The following is a 15,043-nucleotide window of genomic DNA, read 5'->3' on the forward strand; positions in this document are numbered from 1 at the left end:
TTATAACGCGTCCTGACACCCGAGTATGGGCATCAGTCGCGACTTGTTGTTGGTGAGAAACGGAGCTAAAGACCTCTACTCTCCTTTCGAAGTAAGTATTTTCCCCAAAGTTAGAAATTAAGGCCAAATTTTTAAGATTTGAAACAGATTTAAACAGAGGGTACTGAAACGGTCTCAAACGTAGTGCAAATCTCACCCAAAAAACGCGTTTCAACATTTTTATTAACTTACAACTCGAGGTATTTGAGAAGAATTGGACGCCATCTCGATTTTTGTTTAACGGAGTAGCTTGTGTCAATAAACTAACCATTTCCTGTGATAAATCCGCACACCACTTGTACCCACTAGACGCTGGAGCACTTTTATCACAACAATCGAAACACGATTTCTCATCAACAACAAGCCAGGCGTAAACAGCCTGTTGGGGTAGAAGATGACGAGAAGCGTGCTCTGGCTAATTTTTAAATAAGTAGTAAAACATCAATATTTACATATTATGATGATTAATTTGAAAATATTCGTTATTGAAAAAGTAACTCGACTCTGACTCAAATTTAAGTAATTATTTTTCTGAATTAGAAAGTTCTTTTAAGTTCTGTATTATGACGTCACGACATCTTGACTTTCGTACCTATTGTAAATAATTGCTATACTCAACTGTCATGCAGAACAGTTTACCAGTTATTCATGCAGATTGTTATCACGCTATACATGTAATTGTATAATCGTAATGCGCATATATATCTTTATTATTTACTTTTGGATATATGAAGATGTTTTACTGCTGGATTATCGCCGTAGTGTGACGCAATCGTTTTCGGTCCATGGGGCCTCTGTCTGTTTTCGCACCATAAGAAATTATGGGGCCGAATTTCTTGCAATGACCAGAAAGTCGTTAAAAGAGGAAAGTTAGCATTGAGGGGCATATGTTTTGACTGAGGAAAAATACAAAAATTTATTCAATAGCTAGCTTGTAAAAAAATACTTGGTTATAAAAACTTGATTGACAACTAAGCAGCAGGTGTACTATGGGTTTCAGAGACAGTGCAAGCAGGTTTTTGGGCAATACCTATTTGTCTGTAACGAACACTCTTAACAGAACGAGATTTTGCTATAGTGCATTACGAAATCCCAGTTGCCGTAATTTATAAGGGTATCGTGAATCACTAATCGTAAAGAATAACGACACTTGTCCTTGTACCAAGAGACAAAAACTCCATTATGCAGAAATGGATACGAAACCACGCGTATAAAGCTCCACCTACCCTCTCCCAACCCCCAACCCCCCTCCACCGCCATCCCTTTTCTTCTTCGTTCCTCCGCCTTCCTTTCTCTCTCTCTCTCTCTTCTCTCTCTCTCTCTCTCTCTCTCTCTCTCTCTCTCTGTTGCCATTCGGTATGTGTGACCCTCCAAACTGGGTATAAGACTACACACAAAACGTTGAAATTGGTGAAATTAGGCTATGTATTGGAAGTATATATAAAATAAAATTAAATAAAGCAATTTTATCATTATTGCATTACTATGACAACTAGAATTCATGGGAAAACAGTTTATAAACTGTTAAGCGTCACCCACGTAATAATACGTTTACCGCGATCTACTCGGTAGCGCCTTCAACGGGATATTACGTTCAAGACTTTAACTGTGCTTGTCAAGCCGTCAGCCCCGTAATAATACGTTTTTACTCGTATAGAAAGTGTAGGAACATCATTTGGTAACACTCAGCCACATGGAAACTTATTACCAGTCCTGGCAACTCTTTCCTGGTGGTCGCTTATGCTAGAAAACTGCCTGTCCCTTGTGGTTTTCTTTCAATACGCTTCGGGCGTTTATCGAGACAAATTGGATTTCGCGTCTTTCACAATGAATGTCCCAAAGAGGAGGCATATTTCTTTAGGTGAGATCAATCAAATACTAGATGAGGAGTGTGATATTGATAACCTATTTGATGATGAGAGCTAGTTCTGAATCCTCCAGTGATGATACAACTTTTTCTTCCAATTGCGGGAGTGAAGATGACTTTTCTTTGCCGAGTGACTGGACTCGAGAGAGAGAGAGAGAGAGAGAGAGAGGGAGAGAGAGAGAGAGAGAGAGAGAGAGAGAGAGAGAGAGAGAGAGAGAGATTTCTACAGTTAATTACAGTATGAAAATAACAAGCATAAAAATCAATATTAACTTGAAAAACTGCATCATTGCACTGATTACAATGATCAGCTGATTACAAAAAAGCGTTGACGGTACGTTAGCAGCTAGCTCCATCAGGGCGCGGACGCTTAACAGGATAATGGAACGGTGTATGTGTGAAGCCTCCACTAATGTGGCAACGATGATTTTGCCATTCTTAGCATGCAAACATTAAAGCATGCAAACATTAAAGGTTATTTATTTATTTGGCATACGATTATTTAAGAAATTCAAATACTAATAAAGACTGAAATCAATGAAAAGTGCTAGCAAAAACAAAAAAAGCAAAAAAGAAAAAAAAAAAAAACGTAGTCGTTCCTCTATGCACTTTTCCGTATTCGTTCCTCTATGGTTTTCGGCAGCCAGATGTACGAAAACGTTAGAAACATTTGATTTTATCTACGTTAGAAATAATCTGTAATTTTTCGGGGTAATTTGGTTCCAAAAAAGGGATAATATACATGAATTAAATCAAAATTTTTAAATAACAATGTAAATTTAAACTAAATAACGAGTAAAGTAAACAGTTTAGGGATAAAACTTTGCAGTTTCGTCGTCTGTCGTCGTCTGCTGTTTGTAATTGTGTTTATGGCGCGCGCGCTTAGAACAGGACAGCAACGGGTTTAAAGTGCAATGTGGAGTGAACTGAGACCAAAATGTGTATAATAACAATCAAATAAGCACTGTGGAGTTTCAGTTGTGATGGCAGTAAGGATAAAAACCGCCGATTACAAGGTTAAGAATGAATTCAGTTCCAACCATAACCCCGGAATAACAAGTTTCATACTTTCACTAATATAGGCAACAAAAATGTTGTTTTATTGTGCTGATTACAACTGCAATCTTGAGTAAGATCAATAAACGTTACATACATACGCTAACATTGTTCAAATGAGTGCTGGGAAGGCTGGGTAAAGATGGTGTCCGATCACTGATGAGAACCGTCCATGAAAAACGTAGCCGCCATATTGGATTTCAAAACTGCCTTGAAAACATATTTTACGAAGAGCTCACATGCTTATTTTAGTTCGTATGGGGCTTTCATATATCACAATATGTTGACGAAACTTCAGTCTTTTAAATGGTATGCTTAGAGTTGCAATTGTATTCATGTTTCACCAATTAAAATATCGAGGAATAAGACCCGTCTACCGGATGATGAGGGTTGGCCTGTACTGATGTTTCCCCCTATTAGGGGAAACAACCGACTGGACTAGCTGATAAAATTTTCACCGGGTGTGGATCCACCCTTCGAAAAAGTACTTTAACACGTCCTGACACTGGAGATGGGCACCAGTCACAAGTCATCGGGGGTGAGAGCAACACCTCGAGACCTCTACTCTCCTTTCGAAGTATTTTCTCCAAAGTTAGAAATTAAGGTCGTACTAGGTAAAAAACCGCAGGGTACAGAGTGGACCATGTACGATCAGCGTGAACAATCCCTATAAAAGTACATTATAACGCGTCCTGAATATCGGAGCATGGTCATCAGTCGTGACTTCTTGTTGGTGAGAAACGGAGCTGAAGACCTCTACTCTCCTTTCGAAGTAAGTATTTTCTCCAAAGTTAGAAATTAAGGCCAAATTTTAAGATTTAAACAGAGGGTAGTGAAAAGGGTGTCAAACGTAGTGCAAATCTCACCAAAACGCGTTCAACATTTTTACTTACAACTCGAAATATTTAGAAGATTGACGCCATCTCGATGTTTACGGAGTCGCTTGTGTCAATAAACTAACCATTTCCTGATGAAAATCAAAGCCAACACACTTGTACCCACAGACGCTGGGGCACTTTCATCACAACAATCGGAAAACCTTCTCTCACTGAGTCAACACCTGTTTTGGTAGAAGATGACGACGAAGAGTGCACTTCGATAATTTTTTAAATAAATAGTAAAACATCAATATTTTACATGTTTATGATGATTAATTTGAAAATATTCGTTATTGAAAAAGTAACTGGATGCTGACTCAAATTTAAGTAATTATTTTTTGGAATTAGAACGTTCTTTTAAGTCCTGTATTATGACGTCACGACATCTTGACTTTCTTACTATTGTAAATAATTGCTTTACTTAACTTTCTTGCAGAACAGTTTACCAGTTATTCATGCAGGTTATCAGCTCTTCATGTAATTGGTATAATCGTAATGTGCATATATATCTTTATTATTTACTTTTTGGATATATGAAGATGTTTTACTGCCGGATTATCACCGTAGTGTGACGCAATCGTTTTCGGTCCCTGGGCCTCTGTTTTCGCACCATAAGAAATTATGGGGCCGAATTTGCAATGACCAGAAAGTCGTTAAAAGAGGAAAGTTAGCATTGAGGGGCATATGTTTTGATTGAGAAAAATACAATTGTTCCGATACGTAATACAAACCCTTGGTCCTTTAACAATAGGAAGTAGCTAGCGGCAGCTGGAATGGTTGTAAGCTTCGAACAAGGGGAGAACGGTAGTTAACTGCTTGTCCGACAGTGCGCTCGCCTGAGAGGTAAGAATCACTTTTGCTTTCGGCCGTGGTGTGTCAAGACGTGCTCGTCATCGCTCTGCCCGCTACTCGTCGTATGCTTTGGTTGGATTTATCCTTATTCTGGTTTGTCTGTAGAGTGAAAGAAACTTGTAAGTACAGTTTTTTCCTTTTGTTTATTTCATTGTGTAAGTGAATAAACAAACAAGATGGATCAAGAGATGGAGCTTTCGCCGCGCCCCCCAGTTGCCCGTAGAGTGTGTCCCGGGCTGGAGGGGCGTAAGTGCGGTGGATTTCGCTCCTTTGTGGACGTAGATCCACATGAATTGTGTACGCGGTGCCGGGGGCGAGAATGCTCCCGGGCCGAACCTTGTATTATGTGTATGAATTGGTCCGAGGCGCAGTGGGTTTCTGTAACGATGGGTAGGTGAAGAGGACGTAGGCCTGCAAAGGAGTCGTCGGAAAGCTCTCCAGCGACTCCTTTGGTGACGGATACCTCGTCTTCCTTCCTACCCCCTGGTCAGCCCCCACGTTTCGCGCCTTCCCCTGCAGGGGGGTTAGCGGAGTCCTGCTCCTCACTCGATCCGTCAAGTGTGGAGGAGGGCACTCGCTACCCGGATGTGCAGTGTCTCTAGATCTCCAGGACGCCTATTTTCACGTCCCGATCCACCCTTCATCGAAGAAGTACCTCCGTTGCATGACGGGGGGAAGGATCTTTCAGTTCAGAGCCTTGTGTTTCGGCCTTTCCACAGCTCCTCAGGTCTTCACAAGCCTGATGAAAAATGTGGCGAGGTTTCTTCACCTCAAAGGAGTAAATATCTCTCTGTATCGGACGACTGGCTCATCAGGGCCAGATCAGAGAGACAGTGCTTGGAGGACCTGACGTTAACTTTAGATCTGATCAAAGCGTTGGGATTGCTCGTGAACCTCGAGAAGTCGCAGCTGACCCCAGACAGAACTTAGTCTTCTCTGGGGATTCAGATGGATTTCTCGGGTTTTCGAGTATTTGCCTTCGCAAGAGAGAATCGCAAAAGGTTTGCAGATAGTCTCTCTCTTCTTAAGGAAGGAACAGACGTCGGCGAGGGAATGGTTTGAGCCTTCTAGGGACCCTTTCCTCTCTCGGACAGTTCTTCCCGCTAGGAAGACTTCATTTACGTCCGCTTCTATTCTTCCTCAAGAAGTCTTGGAGTTGGAAAAACTGGACAACTTTCGGACGCCTTTCCCATTCCAGTGGAGATAAGACCGCACCTGGAATGGTGGTTTGCCCCCTCTGAAGAGAACAAAGGGATCTCTCTAAGAACCCAGAACCCAGACCTAGTGTTGTACTCCGACGCGTCGGAGAAAGGTTGGGGAGCAACATTAGGCTCGAAGGAGGTGTCAGGCACCTGGGAACCAGCGCAGGTGTCTTGGCACATAACTGCAAAGAGCTCTTCGCTGTGCATCTGGCTTTGAAGAGTCTAGAACCTATGGTGTCGAACAAAGTAGTGCAAGTAAACGTGGACAACACCACCGCACTTGCCTACATTCGAAAACAAGGAGGACGCACTCCTCGTTCCTTACGAGCTGACGAGAGACCTTTTGCTTTGGACGTCTCACAGGAACATCTCCCTTCTGACAAGGTTCGTTCAGGGAGTAAAGAATGTGAGGGCGGACAGACTCAGCAGGAGGAACCAGGTCCTTCATACAGAGTGGACCCTACACGAGGAGGTGTGTCAAGATCTCTGGTCGCTGTGGGGGACACCTCATGTGGATCTCTTCGCCACATTCATCTCCAAAAGGCTGGCAGTCTTTTGCTCGGTCGTGAAGACCCAAGAGCTCTTATGGTGGACGCCTTCCTGCTAGATTGGTCTCGCGTAGACCGTCTATGCTTTTCCTCCATTCAAAATCCTGGGACTAGTACTAAAAAAGTTTGTGGCGTCAAAGGAGACGAGGATGACATAATAGCCCCTTTGGCCGGCCCAAGATTGGTTCACGGAGGTGGTAGAGTGGATCGTAGACTTTCCCAGATCCCCTACCAAGAAGGATGGATCTTCTCAGACAGCTACACATTCAAGGGATATCATCAAAAACCTTCCCCGTTCTCCGCTCTGACTGCCTTTCGACTATCGAAAGACTCGTCAGAGCGAGAGGGTTTTCTCGCGAAGTTGCAAGCGCGATCGCGAGAGCACGCAGAACCTCCACTACGAAAGTATATCAGTCGAAGTGGGAGGTTTTTTAGAAGGTGGTGTAGAACTAAGAAGTTGTCCTCCTCCACTACCTCTATAGCGGAAATTGCTGATTTCCTTCTATTCCTGAGAGAGCAATCTCATCTAGCTGTATCCACAATAAAGGGATACAGAAGTATGCTCTCGGCAGTCTTCAGGAAATAGAGGATTAGATCTGGCAGATAATAAAGATCTCCACGATCTCATAAGGTCCTTTGAGACTTCAAAGTCGAAGGAAGCCCGGTCCCTACCGAACTGGAACCTAGACGTGGTTCTCAAGTTTCTTTCATCTGAAAGATTCGAACCTCCTCATCTGGCTTCGTTTCGAGACATCACAGAAAATGCCTATTCCTATTATCTTTAGCTACGGCAAAAAAGAGAGTTAGTGAATTACATGCTCTGCAGGATAAAGTAGGTTTCAAGGAGGAGACTCAGCTATTTGCTCGTTTAAGACCCTGTTTTTAGCTAAGAATGAGAATCCCTCGAATCCCTGGCCTAAGTCATTCGAAGTCAAAGGCATATCAGAGTCTCGTAGGAAGAGAAGCAGAAAGATCTCTATGCCCTGTAAGAGCTCTAAAGTTTCTTACATTCAGAGAAAGCATCAGATGGGAGGCTCCTAGACAAGGTCTTTGGTGCGCGGTAAAAGACCCCACAGACTGATGTCCAAGAACGCTCTGGCATTCTTTGTGAGGAACGTCATTACAGAGCGCATAAGGTCTGTTCTTACGAACAGTTGCGACTGTTGAAAGTTAAAGCTCATGAAGTGAGAGCAGTAGTGCGACGTCTCTCTCGTTTCATAAGAATATGTCGCTTAAAAAACATCATAGATACGACATTTGTTCCGATACGTAATACAAACCCTCGGTCCTTTAACAATAGGAAGGTAACTAGCGGCAGCTGGGACGGTCGTAAGCTTCGAACAAGGGGAGAACGGTAGTTAAGAACTGCTTGTCCGATCGTGCGCGCGCCCGCGCGCCCGAGAGGTGAAGAATCACTTTTGCTTTCGGCCGCGGGTGTGAAGGACGTGTTCGTCATCGCTCTCTGCCCGCTTCATCGTCGTATGCTTTGTTTATATTGTGTTTTCTACTAATGGTTTGGTTTGACTTAAAAATGAAACTGTAAGTACAACTGTTTTCATTTTCATTACTTAATTATGAATCAACATGGAGCTATCGCCGTAGAGACGGCGATTTCCGCTCTTTTCATGAATTGAACCCTTGAATTTAGTCTCGGTGCCGAGGCGGGCGCACTCGCGCCGAGTCATGTATTTTGGGCGAAAGTGTTGGTAATTGAAAGATTTTAAGTACTCTTTTTCATTATTTTTTTGCCCCTGTGCGTTCGTTGCCGAGAGCTTGATTGCGCTCGGCAAGAGCCTCTTATTTTTGTATGAATAGAATGCAATGAAAGTGGATTCGCAATGCAGTTTTCTTTTCATTTTCATTTATTAATTGCATCAAATTAATTTTGGATCAATTTCCGCTCTTACCCGGGAATTAATCCTTACGATTTATTGCTGTGAAAGTGAAAATAGCAAGTGCAGTATTGTTCATTTTCATATATATTTATGATAGCATCATGTTTATTATGGATCAAGTTTCCGCTCTTACCGGGAATGATTTTTCCCTCTTTAAGTTCTATGAAGTGATCGCAATCCCAAAGTGCAGTATTGTGTTTCATTTTCATATTACTTTTCACTGCTGTGCGGGGGTAGGGGAAGCGAAGGTCTGCAGGAAGTCGTCGGAAAGCTCTCCCGCGACTCCCTTGGTATCCGATTCTTCGTCTTCTTTCCTCCCCCCCGCTCAGCTTCCTCGTATTTTGTTTTTGGGGTCTTCCTTCCGTTCGGGGTGGGGCATGTCTCCCCCCCCCGTGCGTGAGGGAACCCCTCTTACTAATCTGTCTGTGCTACCGCAGGTGCTACAGCCGTGGGGAGACGACCTTGGACAGGTATGGACCACTGCGGCTGCAGGGCGTGCCTAGCATCCCACGATCTGCTGCAGAGTCTAGCGAGGTCTGGGGCGGTGACCTTGGAGTGGTCTCCACTACAACCTTCACGGCCGCTTTGTGCTGCTTTCCCCCGCTGGTCTACACTCCCCATGCTGTGTCGGTGACGCCGTCTGCCGCTTCTAGGCCGGTCGCGCCGTACCGAGGAGGGGTATGCCGCCGCCGCCTGTGTTTTCTTCTGTGTTGCCTGCCCCAGACTTCGCTGTTCCAGCAGCTCGCCCCTGGACCGGCCGCCAGTACCACGCTGGCTGCCGATGATCGATACAAAAAAAGAGGCGATGGCTGGGGCCTTGCCGTACCTGGCGCTGATGTGGTTCCCGCTACTGGCTTGGCTGTCCCTTCTGTGTTTACCGCTGCCGCTGTTCCTGCCGCTCCTGAGCTGGTTGCTGTTCCTGTCGCTCCTGGTTCCTGCGCCTGTCCATGCTGGTCTGCCCATGGTGTGTCTTCCCAAGTCCCAGGTCCTTCCGGGACAAGGTGCAGTCGGGCCGTGTTTGTGCTTCGGCCCAAATAGGCCCGACTCCGGCCTGGATGGAGGACCTGACGGGGGACTGTCCTGCGTGAGCTGACGAAGAAGAGGAAGTGTCATCTTCGTCTTCGTCTGTTGCTGCCTCTTCCCCTTCGACTTCTAAGGCCCATAAGCCGAAGAAGAAGAAGGCTGCCTCCCCCCCTAAGAAGTCTCCTTCGGGAACTTCTAAGGGCCCGTCCCACCCTCGATGGGACGGTGGGTCCTTCTGCTGGTCCTCCTGCTCCTTCGGGAGCGGGGGCCCGTCTCCCCTTCCGTAAGGAAGAGATAGACGGGGACCAGAGGAGTATCGGTTAGCTCTGGTACTTCCTCGCCTGGTGCTAGCGGCGATGCCGCTACGCCAGGTTCCGGCTCGGTCTCTCGTTCGCGGGGGATCCCGAGTGTACGCTCTCCCTCGGGCGAGACACGTGCAGCCAAAGTTTCGGCGCCAGAGTTCGCTCGGCGCCAAGACCAACGGCACGGAGCAGAAGGCTGGCGAGAACCGCTCAGGTGACTCTCGCCAGGCCAGCGGCCGCTCTCGCAGCGACCAGCTGGTGAACCGGGTTTTGTTATTCCCCCTAAGAAGACTCCTTCGGGAACTTCGAAGGGCTCGTCACATTCCGGTGTGACGGGGGGTGGGGGGTTCTCTGCTGGTCCTCCTGTTCCTTCGGGAACGGGGGCCCCGTCTCCCCTTCTGAGAAGAAGAAGAAGACGGGGACCAAGGGTGTGCTGGCTACCGTGGTACACCCTCGCCTGGTCTTGGCAGCTCTGCTGCTAAGCCAGGTACGCCGGCTCGGTTTCTCGTCCGCGAGAAGTTCCGAGTGTACGATCTCCTTCGGGTGACCGTGCAGCCAAAGTTAAGCCGCCGGAGTTCGCTCAGCGCCATGACCGAGGCACGGAGCAGAAGACTGTCGAGAGCCGCTCAGGTGACTCTCGCCAGGCCAGCGGCCGCTCTCGCAGCGACCAGCCGGTGCCTCGGGTGGACGTGACGGTCTCTGACCGGCCACGGGTTGAGGCTGGGTGGGAGAGGCCTCCCCCCAGGTCTCCTCGACCGACGGTACCAGCCCTCGGCTGGTACCAGCGGTTTGACGTGCCGCGAGGACGCTCACCGGTCTCACGGCGAAAGCGAGCTCTGCAGGTCACCTGACCGCCGCTCCCACAGGGACCGGGCGGATACGGTGACCAGCAGCAGCTCGTCTGACGCACGGGACCTCGGGGTCGACGTGCTCAGTCGAGCCGCTCGCCACAGGTGAGCGGCATCGGCCGCATCCCGGCCTGCAGATCGATCCCACCAGCGGGTTGGTGACGGCTGCAGCCCCCCCAGTAACGCTGTCATGCAGGCGAGCGGAGGTAGGGGGACCGGCCCCCAGCCGAAGCGGGGGGGAGCGTCAGGTCTGTCTCTCCACTACCTTCAACTTCCTCGGGCTACACCGGGAAGAGCGAGGTAGCTAGGAGTGATCGTGAGAGGTGCGCCGCTCACGATCCCGTCACGACGCCGTACGTGCCACGTATGGTCTTAGGACCAACCAGGACGTACGCGCAAGTGATTGGAGGCGACCGTCAGGGGGAGAGGGTGGTAGCGTCAGTTCTGTCTCTCCGATACCTTCAAATCCTTCCTCGGCATATGCCAGGAAGAGCGAGGTATATAGGAGTGATCGTGAGAGATGCGCCGCTCACGATCCCGTCACGACGCCGCACGTTGCCAGGTTGGTCTTAGGACCAACCAGGACGTTACGCGCAAGTGATTGGAGGCAACCGTCAGGGATCTGTTGCTGGTCCTTCTTCTGAAGGAGGAGGGTCCTGGAGCTGCTCTTGTTGGAGGGACTGGAGCGTCCTACTCCTCAAGACGCTGTAACTTCCGAGATTCAGAGTAACTTTACCCAGGTTATTGCACTGATTCGTCAGCACAACGACGGGGGGAAGGATCGCCGCTCCCACCAGCAGAGGCCATGTCTCTGCTCGAGTCGTTTTGGGGCCCCGAGAGGGAACCCAAACCGACGGTGGGTATGCCGCGATCGGAGCTTGCCGATTCTGTCTTGAACCAGAGTCTCTCGTCTCCGGACAAGAAGGCTCTCTCAGTTCTGGCCGGTCGATCAAGCTACTTCCACCTCCTCTACTGCGACAGCGGCGTTTGCTACTACGTGTCTTCGGACACCGTATTTAAATACTCCTTCGGTCCTCCTGAGAGGTTTCGACCTCGACAAGGACTGGAATGAGTCGGAGGACGGTATCAGCTCTCTCCTGTCAGGTGTCGATCAGCACCACCCAGTGACGACGTTTCACAGTGGCGGCAGACCCTTACCTACAGTGAGAGTTCGTAACCCTCCTCGGGGAAAACGTTTCTCTGACGATACGTTTTCCCAGAACTCTGAGAGGCCATCGCCGCAAGGCGATGGCGATGGCTTGCTCCTACTCTTCTCCAACTGCTAGTTCCACTGGGAAGGCTGAGCGAGTATCCAATTCCTCCCCCATTCCCTTCTCTCCTTACGGCTACGAGGGAAAGGGGAAGGATCCTACAGAGAATTTCTCTGTAGGATCCCACGTTGGGGACTGCGCTACCAGGGGGACCTTCGGGTCCTACCTGACGTAAGCCCCGGTCGTTGAGGAGGGATCCTGCCCCATTCTCGATTTCTACGGGAATCGAGAGGACCACCAGCCGATATCGTTTGACGAATTCGGTGGGGGTTCGCAGACTGCTTAGAATTCATACAGGAATTTCTAGCGCATTCAGAGTGTTAGAGTTTCTTACGATCTCCAAACACTTCTTGAACTTGATTGTGCCTTGCTTTTCATTGTGTCCGGCGGGTAAATAAATGAATAAATAAAAAAATTCAAGTTTAATTTCACTGCTGTTTTATTTTAGACCGAGAGAGCCTTCTGCTCACACGGCCTCTTGCCTCCAAGACTGACTGGAAGTCTGGAATTCCTTATTCAGTCACTGGATCAGTCCCTTACTGACTCTGGGTGTAAATACGTAGAGCGCATAAAAACTGAGGGTGGGGCCACGAGAAGAATTTTGGGGCAGGCGAATACAATTGACTCACTCTGACCTGGAGATTACGAGGCAGGATCCTGCAGGGATCATCCATATTCCCAGACATGTGTTAAACCGACTACAGATATCCAAATCCCGCGTCAGTCGGAGAACAAAACATTTTCTTACAAGGATAGGAAGAGGCCTCTAAATATTATTTGGAAAACTCTGTGAGCATGATAGGCCTACTTTTTTTTTTTTTTTTTTTTTTTGCACCTTCCAAATTTTCTCATTGCTAGCACCCGGTTGACGTGGCTTTAGGCCTATAATGATCTGCCAGATTAAAGGGCGAAGGTCACGTGACTTACCCGGATGCTTGGACAACTTGCCTCTACTGATTCCGAACCAGTCAGTCGGCAGCTGTCAGGAGCGCCCGAGTCAGTTACGAACTATGCTGTGGACTTAGTTCGGTTGTTCCAGAGCAATCATTACTTCGTCTTAATAGCTTGTCAGTATGAGTACTGTACATAACCAAAGTCGAGAAGAGGGATAGGTCATACGACTATTCCCTTCTTTTCGTCTTAGGTAACTGCATGACTTCTCTTGAGAAGTCAAGCACAAAAGGGATGGGGATTTGTGACGCTCGAATTCGACCGATCTTCGTAGCGAAGACTCAGAACCTTCGGTAACTGACGATTGGTTCGAGTCCTTCACAATACCCTCCCTAATGGACTTCACCGCCTCCGATACGAAGGCTATGCTGCTTTGTCCTGTGAAGGTGCGACGGAGCTGTCTGAAGAAAACTCGACACCCATGAGTGTGGACGCCTCTTCATCATTCTCTCGCGTTACGCAAGAACTTCTCCGTGGCGCAGGTAATGAAGGCAGGCGCCTGGTCCAACCGGACCGCATGCACCTCCTTCTACCTTCAGGATATTGCCCCCCACAGTTCCTTGGATATTTTTCCTTAGGAACCGTGGTGGTTGCTCAACACGTTGTGTAGTTAACCCAGACCCTCGCAGGCTGAACAGCATCGAGTCCTGGTGTGACCGTAAGAATGGATGAGGAATGAGAGTGTGACTGGCTCCTCTTCCCATCTTTTTCTTCCCTCTACCTTTGGGTAGAGGGACACGGTCGTCACCCTGCTGGGTAAGGACGAGATGCAGGTGAGCTACTCAATAGAGCACCATCCTATCCCTTTCAGTAGGGATAGGAGTAAATATCCACCACTTCCTCCAACAAGGGGGAGGAAGTGGATGCCAAATTTGAGACAAACCCATCATTTATGATTGTCTCTTGCAAACAGGAAACAAGTTCTTGCTTGCTGGTACGAAGAGATACGCTTGCCTCTCTCTTAGTACTTGGCCCACCAGAGGTCTGACCATTGATCCTGCGGTGCACACCCCGATCAATCGACAGAGGTTTGGATCCCTCCCTTGCTCTTACGACCAGGGAGGCACTCCAGGGTTGGACGAACACCAGTCTGTCACCAAAAAGACTCAGATTCCTCCCACCAAAGAAGTGAGTCTTCCTATTGTTAAAGGACCGAGGGTTTGTATTACGTATCGGAACAAATGACAATTGTTCCGATACGTAATACAAACCCTCGGTCCTTTAACAATAGGAAGGTAACTAGCGGCAGCTGGAACGGTCGTAAGCTTCGAACGGGGAGAAACGGTAGTTAACTGCTTGTCCGATCGTCGCGCGCCGCGCGACTGGGAGGTAAACAAACCACTTTTGCTTTCGGCCGCGTGTGAAGGACGTGTTCGTCATCGCTCTCTGCCCGCTTCATCGTCGTATGCTTTGTTTATATTGTGTTTTCCTACTAATGGTTTTGTTTGACTTGAAAATGAAACTGTAAGTACACTGTTTTCATTTTCATTACTTTAATTATGAAACCCTTGAATTATGTCTCGGTGCCGAGGCGCTCGCGCCGAGTCATGTATTTGGGCGAAGGGTGTAATTGAAAAATGTAAGTACTTTTTTCATTATATTTTTGCCCTAGTGCGTTCGTTACCGAGAGTGATTGCGCTCGGCACGAACTTTTAAGTTTGTATAATAGAATGCAATGAAAGTGGTGGATTCGCAATTGCAATATTCTTTTCATTTTCATTTATTGATTGCATGAATTTAATCTGGATCAATTTTCGTTCTTACCCGGGAATTGATCCTTACGATTTTTATGTGAAATGAAATCGCAGTGCAGTATTCTGTTTCATTTTCATATATATTTATGATAGCATCATATTTTTGGATCAAGTTTCCGTTCTTACCCGGGAATTGATCTTTTCTCCTTTTAAGTTTCTATGAAGTGAATCGCAAGGGCAGTATTCTGTTTCATTTTCATATTACTTGCTCTGCTGTGCGGGGGTGGGGTGGGGGAAGCGAAGGTTCTGCCAGGAAGTCGTCGGAAAGCTCTCCCGCGACTCCCTTGGTAGCCGATTCTTCGTCTTCCTTCCTGCCCCCCGCTCAGCTTCTTCATTGTATTTTGTATTTGGGGTCTTCCTTGCGTTCGGGGTGGGGCATGTCTTCCCCCCGTGCGTGAGGGAACCCCAACCCCTCTTACTAATCTATCTAGTTACCGCAGGTGCTACATCCGTGGGAGACGACCTTGGATGTAGATGTAGATCCCTCACGAGGTTTGTACTCGTTGTCGGGTGGCGAGAGTGCTCCCGCAACGAGCCCTGTGTAACGTGTATGCATT

General features: G+C 47.6%; 1 protein-coding gene across 1 annotated transcript in view; it reads right to left on the reverse strand.

The window, feature by feature from the left end:
- LOC135199236 (intraflagellar transport protein 56-like) overlaps positions 1-15,043 on the reverse strand; it is a 111,149-nt gene that overhangs the window by 92,644 nt on the left and 3,462 nt on the right.

This window comes from Macrobrachium nipponense, chromosome 25 (genome assembly GCF_015104395.2).
Source record: "Macrobrachium nipponense isolate FS-2020 chromosome 25, ASM1510439v2, whole genome shotgun sequence".
Lineage (NCBI taxonomy): Eukaryota > Metazoa > Arthropoda > Malacostraca > Decapoda > Palaemonidae > Macrobrachium > Macrobrachium nipponense.